Source organism: Mus caroli, unplaced genomic scaffold (genome assembly GCF_978045245.1).
Source record: "Mus caroli unplaced genomic scaffold, Mus_caroli_1 scaffold_10, whole genome shotgun sequence".
NCBI lineage: Eukaryota > Metazoa > Chordata > Mammalia > Rodentia > Muridae > Mus > Mus caroli.
In genome coordinates, this window is record NW_028227265.1 from 35,112,712 (window position 1) to 35,120,569 (window position 7,858).

General features: G+C 48.0%; 1 long non-coding RNA gene across 1 annotated transcript; it reads left to right on the forward strand.

Annotated features, from left to right (window-relative positions):
- Positions 1–4,627: 4,627 nt before the first annotated feature.
- Positions 4,628–7,108, forward strand: LOC110300034 (uncharacterized). Its single transcript, XR_002378541.3, has 3 exons — positions 4,628–4,824; positions 5,035–5,084; positions 6,738–7,108. It is a non-coding gene; the product is annotated as an uncharacterized LOC110300034 (long non-coding RNA).
- Positions 7,109–7,858: the final 750 nt, after the last annotated feature.

Consider the following 7,858-nt stretch of genomic DNA (forward strand, 5'->3'; position numbering starts at 1 on the left):
CGGCGCGGGAGCGGGTCTTCGGCGGCCATGTCAGGGTGCCCTCTGGGGCGCTGGTCCGGTTCAGGCTTCCTAGCGCGGGGTGCGTGCGGTGCCTGAGCCTGGCGGCCTGCCTGCCTCCTAAGATCAACAGGCTCTGCAAATTGTGCCCTCACAAAGCGGCCCTCCGCCCTTTCTGACCCCAGGCGCCTGGGCATACGTCTGTCCGCTTGCATTTTCCCGAGTGGCTCCGCAGCCTGGCATCCAGGGAAGCCTTACGAACTAGCCAGGCCTTAGAAGCGAAGAGAAACCAGACCTGTGTTGCTCTGAGCTGAGAGGATGAAGGATTCGGGCACTTTCCAATTTGCCTGCAGCCCTGGTCTTTAACGATGCATCAAGTGTGGGACGTACCCCTTATGAATGGCACTAAGTGCCTCTTGATTGACAAGCCCTCTAGGAGACACTGGAAAGGGTCATCATTTATGAACTAACAACATCTGCTGCTTTTAAATTGGGGTTGTGACAAGCACAGCAGTGGTCTCAGATACCTGAAACCTGACCAGAGGCAGTGCTCCAGTGTTTCCTCTGAGTTTGAAAAACAAAACTGGCATTGCCCCGACCCATCTTTGTCCCAATCCTGTTGGGATACCTGGGTTTCCAGCCATGTCAGGAGCTTACAGAGGTCAGAGAGGTGATAGGAGGGGCCTGTTTGGGAGATGATTATGTGAGTTTGTCACACAACCATAAGAAAGTGTCGTAAACTGGAGGCTCGAGCAACAGAAGTTTATTTTGAAGCTGTAGAGGCTGGAAGTCTGCGACCAGGGGTTAGGGCAGCATTGCTTTCTTTGGGGGCAGAATCTGTACCACTCTCCTAAGTTCTGCAGGTTTGCTAACTGTCCTTGGGACTTCTTAGCTTTGGGGAGTATTTTTCCAATCTCAAGCTTTCCGATCACATGGCATTCTCAGGGTGTGCACGTGTGTGGGTGCACGTACACATGTGTGAATGTATCTGCATCATCTTTATGCATATCTCTGTCCAGTCTCTCCCCTGCCCCCTTTATAAGGGTATCATTCGCATTGTAGTGGCTAAAGACCTCATCTTAACGATTATCTTTCACAGAGATATTTCTAAATGCCACCACATTCTGGGGCTGAGACGTGAGCGTCTCTCTGGAGGACACCCTGCACCTCACCACAGCTGGGCATTTGCCAGTGGCCCACCAGGGACACGCCGCAGAACCCCAGCTGCTTTCCTTCCCAGGTTTTATGCTGAGGACCACTGAGGCCAGTGTGGTGTTACAACATAAAGGCCTGCATCAGGAGGCAGAAGCAGACAGATCTTCAGAAACTAGAGGGCAGCTAGGAGGGCTCTGTCCCTTTGTATGAAGACTGGCCCCCCCAGGGCATGCGATCTCTGCCACAGTGATCTTCACATTTGACTTAATACCCTGTTGTTTCTCTCTTAAAATTATTTTTGAAGATTTATGCTATTTGCGCGTGTGTATGTATCCATGTGCCTGTATGTAGGCACAATGGTGTAGAGGCCAGAAAAGAGTGTCCAACAGAGGTTCTCCTCCACATTTCCTTTGAGGCAGGGTCTCTCCCTGAACCTGGGGCTACTGCTTTCTCAGCTAGCCTGGAAGCAGCAAGCACCAGCAATCCTCCTGTCTCTCCACCATTCAGAGCTGGAATCACAGACATTTGCAAGGGATGCCCAGTTTGTCCTGTGGACGCTGGGATCTAAACTCTAGTCCTCGGGAGTTTTGAAAACATGAACCAATCCCCTGAGCCACCTCTCCCGCTCCACCTTCTCTCTAAGACTCCTTCATAGGACTAATACTTTCATTTTGCTCTGGGCCCCAGAAAGTTTGAAGCTTTCCCTACTTGATTCTTCTGAATGGGAAAACATAGCTGATTATGATATAGTAGGCTTGCTGGCTAGGAACTGCAAGTCAGGGAAGATTAGATAAGACAAGCAGAGACCTTGGGGAGACAGCTGTGAGAGACACGAGCTCACTGGGCAAATGAAGTGTGCCTACAGAAAGCTTTCCCCTTGCCTTCAGGGACAAACCTCAGCATCCCTAAGAGAGCTTGTCCATTTCCACAAAGTACTACACTGGGAAAGGATGGGCTTGGAATATCACTTGATGGTACCAGGCTTGTCTAACATTCATGAGGTTCTTGGTTTGAGCCTCAGTAGTGGAGGAGGGGGTTTGCTAGGGGGCGGGTATTCTGTGTTGTTGACTTTACCTTCCCTCCCCCCAAGAAGAAAAGCACATCCAATTTGTTTCTGTCTTAAATTTTATCTCCCTGTGAAACAGCCCTCTCTGAAGGCCGGATTCTGCTTACAGCATGTTTTGAAAAACACTGAATTTAGCTCAATAAATTGCCAAGGATAGAAAGATAAGCGTAATGTGACCCTGCTCTTCCTGGCCCTACAATTCCAAGGGGCAACAGCTGTGGGACCGTGATAATAGAAATACAAAAGAGAATGCAAAAGCCTCAGGGTTTTTTTTTGAATGCAGGAACACCCCGTGTAGCCCAGGCTGGTCTTGAACTTGTGATCCTTCAGCCTCAGCTTCTTAGGGTTAAAAGAGTGAGTGGTGTGTGTGTTTGTGTGTGTGTGTGTGTATGTGTGTGTGTGTGTATGTGTCTGTGTCTGTGCATCTATGTGTCTGTGTATACTCATTCATGTGTATGAACATGGATATGTGCCTGCCACAGCACTTATGTCAGAGGACAACCTCAGAGGGTGGTCCTCACCTTCCACCTCCTTTAAGACAGGGTCTCTTGGTTCTTTCTTTGTTTCTGATGCATATGCCAGCTGGTGGGTGAGCTTCCGGGGATTCTTCTGTTTCTGCTTCCCATCTCTCCACGGGAGCACTGGGATTACAGAGACCAAATACAGCATCTGGCTTTATTCGAGTTCTGAGGATTCAAACTCAGGTCCTTGTGCTTGAGGGGCAAGTACCTTACCTACTGAGCCATCAACTCGTTTTTTGGAGGAGCTATGATTCCTCCAATTATATATATTATACATATGTGTATATATCATTACATAATATATATTCTGTTATATATGTCATATATTATAATATAATATATAATAATAACATATAAATACTATATATAACAATTAGCGGTTAATAACTATGGGGCTAGTCAACTTTATACAGAATTTGTATAGGGGGTGGGGTATAGCTCTGTGGTTAAACTAATAAGCCAAACTGCCTGTCTTCAAGCCCAACTTCTGCCACTAATTGTGTGGCCTTAGGAAGTTACTTAGCCTTTCCATACCTAATTTTTCTTAGCTACTTAATTTTAATTATTAAATTTCATACCACGACTGTGAGGCTGACACAGGATGCCATCATTAGGTTCTGGAGACAGAGCCCAGTATCTGGTGAGGGCTCAGTGAATACTAACCATCAGTATTTGGAGAGCAGCAGTGACTCCAGCTGATTGGTTCTGAAACCAAAGTCACCCAGTGGATTCTTCTTCAAAGGGATGCCAGGATTTGAAAGTTTGCCTCCTTAATTGCCATCGGAGGATATTGAGAGGTGCGGCCCTTAAGATCTGATTATGCCGTGATGTGAACTGACCGGACTCGATGATCACAGGTGTGGGTTCCTTCTCTCACTGTGGGCTCACACCCTCCCATGCTTATCTTGCTCCCTTTCTTCTCCCTCCTCCCCTTCCATGAGAGGTAACTGAGAGAAGACGCCTGCCAGATATTGTCACCTAGATGTTGGGCAGAGTTGCTTTGGCACTGGAGCAATCAGAGATGTTACAGGCAACCCTCTGATTGGACTGGTCTGTCCTAGTGTGCGGCTGCAGATCACTGGACAGCAGAGCCAGGAGTGGCCGACAAAAAAACCCATCATCTTTTTAAAAAGTTGTGTCAGGAGCCAAGCATAGTCGTACACGCCTGTAACCCCAGCATTTGAGAAAAAGAAAATTAAAGAAAAATTAAAGAAAGAAGATCACCTGTCCAAGGCCAACTTGGCTACAAGCCAATACCCTGTTTCCAAAATAGAAGCTAAACCCAAGTATTATGTGTCTGTACTGAACTGTGCGGAACCTTTTGTCATCATTCCCTAGACAATTTCTGTGACCTCCCTCATACTGTTAACTAATCTAGAGATGACTGCCAGTCTCCAGGAGGATGTGTGAAGGTTCCGTACAGGTGTTTGTCAATTGTGTGAAGGACTGGAACGTCCACGGATTTCAGTACGAGGAACCCTGAAACAAATTCTCCATGGGTCCTAACGGCTAGTGTAGGTCCCCAGGTATGCTTCCCCATTCCATTCAGGATGGGGAACTCAAGGATGCAAAAGTATCCTAGGATGACAGGAAATGGTAGCTCCCTTGGGAGGACACAGGGCAGTGGGCATGGGCTTGAGTGGGGTACAGTTATGGTCCCGCTTGTCCTGGTTCATCAAGACTCATTGTGAGTCTCTCTGCCCAGCGCTGACTCAGTGATGGCACACTGATAGCTGGAGATTGACCATGTCTGAGTACCAGGGAGATCAACAAGCACTGGAGACCTGTGACAGGACAATGGATTATTGCACATAGAAGATCTAGATGTTACCAAACTATAAAAGCCTCAACAGATACTGCGTTTGTCAGATGCAGTTAGGTGCGTCCTGAAGAGATGCCATCTGGGGGTGCTTCTAAAAGCCTCCATAGATAAGAATGCTAAAGAATTGAAAGTCCCTGCCTATTTTAAGGCAAGTTGCTTGGGAGAGGTCTTGTGGTCTTTGCTCTTTGACCTGAGGCAGCATCATCTGGGTGGCTTTGAGCTACCCCACCACTTGGTTTGGAGTCACCCCCTCCCCCATCAAGGTGGGGATATGGTTCAGCCTGACAAGATGAGGGGAGGAACTAGAAACTTCTTTTATAATCAATTGGACCTTTAATAGAGTTCTCTCTCTTCCTCTTTGTTTCTCCTCCTCTTCCCCCCTTCCTCTTTCCCTCTCTCTCTCCCCCTTCCCTCCCCTCCCCTTCCCCCTCTCTCTCCCTTCCTGCGCTCTCTTGCTCTCATGCACTCTGAAGCTCTCTCCCTTGCTCTTGGCTTTGAAGAACCTTTACAGAAGAAGCTGCAGGTAAGAGATGGGTACTCTCTCTCTCTGGGCTTGCAGGAACCACAGAGAAGCAGCTGGCAGGACAGGACCACTTGGGTTTGGAGGATCTCAAGAGAAAGGTAGACTAGCTCTGTAGAATGACACAGATAGAAAGAGATTTCTAAAGAGCTAGCAGTTTAGTTGTAGAATCAGGCTTATAAATAGATATTTTGTATATAGTTCGGAAAACAAGTTGCCTCAGGGAGCCTCAGGCCTCCCGCCTTGATTGCTATAAATTTTAGTTAATTTAAATGGCTACAGAGCTCATGAGTATGTTTTCCCTAGGAATCTGGGCTACAATTCTGTCAGCATACTACAAGGCACCAGAAACATATCTAGGGGAGGACCTACCCTCTGTTTTGATTAGAATATGGCTTACTCTGGCATCAAAACTAATCAAATTAGGGCCAGAGGGGTAGCTCTGTAGTAGAGCATTTCCCTAACACCCACAAGGCCCTGCATTACATCCGTAGCACTGCAGACAAACAAACTGTGTGTTAAATCAAATTATGTGTTTAAGATTTGTGGTGGTCCAAGCCTTTAAACCCCTCTGTAGGCTGAGGCAGGCTCATCTCTGAGTTTGAGACCAGCCTTGGCTACAGAGCGAGTTCCAAGATAACCAAGGCTACTCAGAGAGACTCTGTCTTGAAGACCAAATAAATAAATGTGTGCCTATGACTGCATTTACATGCAACTTCAGTTTACAAGTATCCATACTTTACCAAGGACAGATGAGTTAGGTACGGTGGCACACAGAACGCAGGAGATCTCTGCAGGGTGATCTCAAGTCTAGGGCAGCATGAGCTACTCAGTGAGATCCTAGCTGCCTCCCTGCTAAAGGACAGATTTTGTGAAGCCTCTCAGACCTACCTGTTAGGGCCTAATACACGCAACTGGATGGACATTCAAAGGCTCCACTCGTCAAGTGTGACAACAAGTACAGGGTTTATTTTTAGATGGTGATGATAATAATAATAATAGCCATATTAACATCAGTGAGACTGCGAGGAAGGAAGTCTTAGGGCCAGCTCAGCGAAGACTGTGGTCCCTCTTAGAAGAGTATTTGGGGAATTTGGATAGTCGGGGTCAAAGCCATTACAGAGAGAGACAGATTTGAGGCTGGGTCATGCTACTTTTCAATGGAAGAAGAGATACAGATTTGGAGGCAGGTGGAATTACACCATGGTGGGGAGGGGATACCCCGCAAAATCAAGGCGGGAGGAACAAGGGCTTAGACAGTGAAGACTGCCTTTTGCATAGAAATTGTAAGGATAACACCCACCACCCACAATGGTTAGCAGCATAGCACAACCTCAGGGAGCATGCACGGCCTCATCGTTCAATTGCCCAGCACTGCCTTAGAGAGATGGTGCAGCCGTTTCCACCTTACAGGTAGGCAAACAGAAGCACCGAGCAGCTCTTTAAACTGGGTGTTTAACTGGGACGGAGTTATGATTGACACATATCTTGGCCACTGTTTTTGCCTCTGTAACCCATACCTCTCTCACAACACAGAACATTCCTATCTCCCTGCCCCACCCCCACCCCCACACTCCTCAGCATCCCTTCCCCAGTCAACCTCCTGGTTCCTGCCACTCCTCTCTGCCATCACTGGTTGGCTTCTGTGCCCCTCAGAGACAGGACTTCAAGTGGATCAAGGGACGAAAGTCATCGCTGAGACTTTCCATGAGAAATCCACAGTTTTAGATGGTATCTGCAAATGAAAGGACTGTGACCAGTTAGAATTCGATCATGTGGGCTCTGCTACGATGATGCTCTGTGTGCTGAGACCTAATCCAGTTTATACTCTGAACACGCATGGAAAGCGCTAAGGACCCCCAGACAGTCTCACACACAGGCAAGTCTGAGACGCAGAAGAGGTCTTCACAAGCCCGGACCTGGAAGAAGATAACCCAGCATGCCCATGTTTTATTTCAAACCATCTGGTGTCACAGGCCTGGTAGAACTTCTGCATTTCATTTTTGGCACTCTTGCTTTTATTTGGTTGCTAGAAATCCCCTAAATAATCAAAGCACCAAATCACCTTTTATGGTCATTTCTGAGGTCACCAGAACAACGTGCAAAAGCATCCTTGTCGCCAGCAAGAGGGGGTTATGTTCCCTGTGTCATGTTCCCCATCCCTGAAATCCATCTTCTGAAGCCCACCTGCCCACGATAACCGGGGCGACTTTCTTGCCTTACCAGAAGCTGCTCTGGAGTCGGATCCTCCCTCTTAACTGTGGCCCATGCTAGGCAACTGGTCCACTTGAGAGAGAGGAAGGATGGCTTGCCGGTTAAGGGCACTTGCCGCTCTATCATAAGCACCAGAGTTCAGATCCCAAGACCCATATGCAGAGCAGCTCACAAATGCCTCTGCTGGCCTCCAGGGGTACCCTTGCACTCACTGCCACGCATGTGGGCACTCACCACCACCACCACCACCACCACCATTCAGAAGAATCAAGTAGGGAGAGGGCTTGTGGGACTCATCTCCCTGCTGACCTCTGCCCCCCCACCTCTACATTATAAAAGAATACACACATATCCTAAACCCCCTCCCCCCAAAAAATTCCTCTGCTCTGACATTGCTTAAAAAATGTACCCAAAGCCGGGCGTGGTGGCGCACGCCTTTAATCCCAGCACTTGGGAGGCAGAGGCAGGTGGATTTCTGAGTTCGAGGCCAGCCTGGTCTACAAAGTGAGCTCCAGGACAGCCAGGGCTACACAGAGAAACCCTGTCTCGGAAAAAAAAAAAAT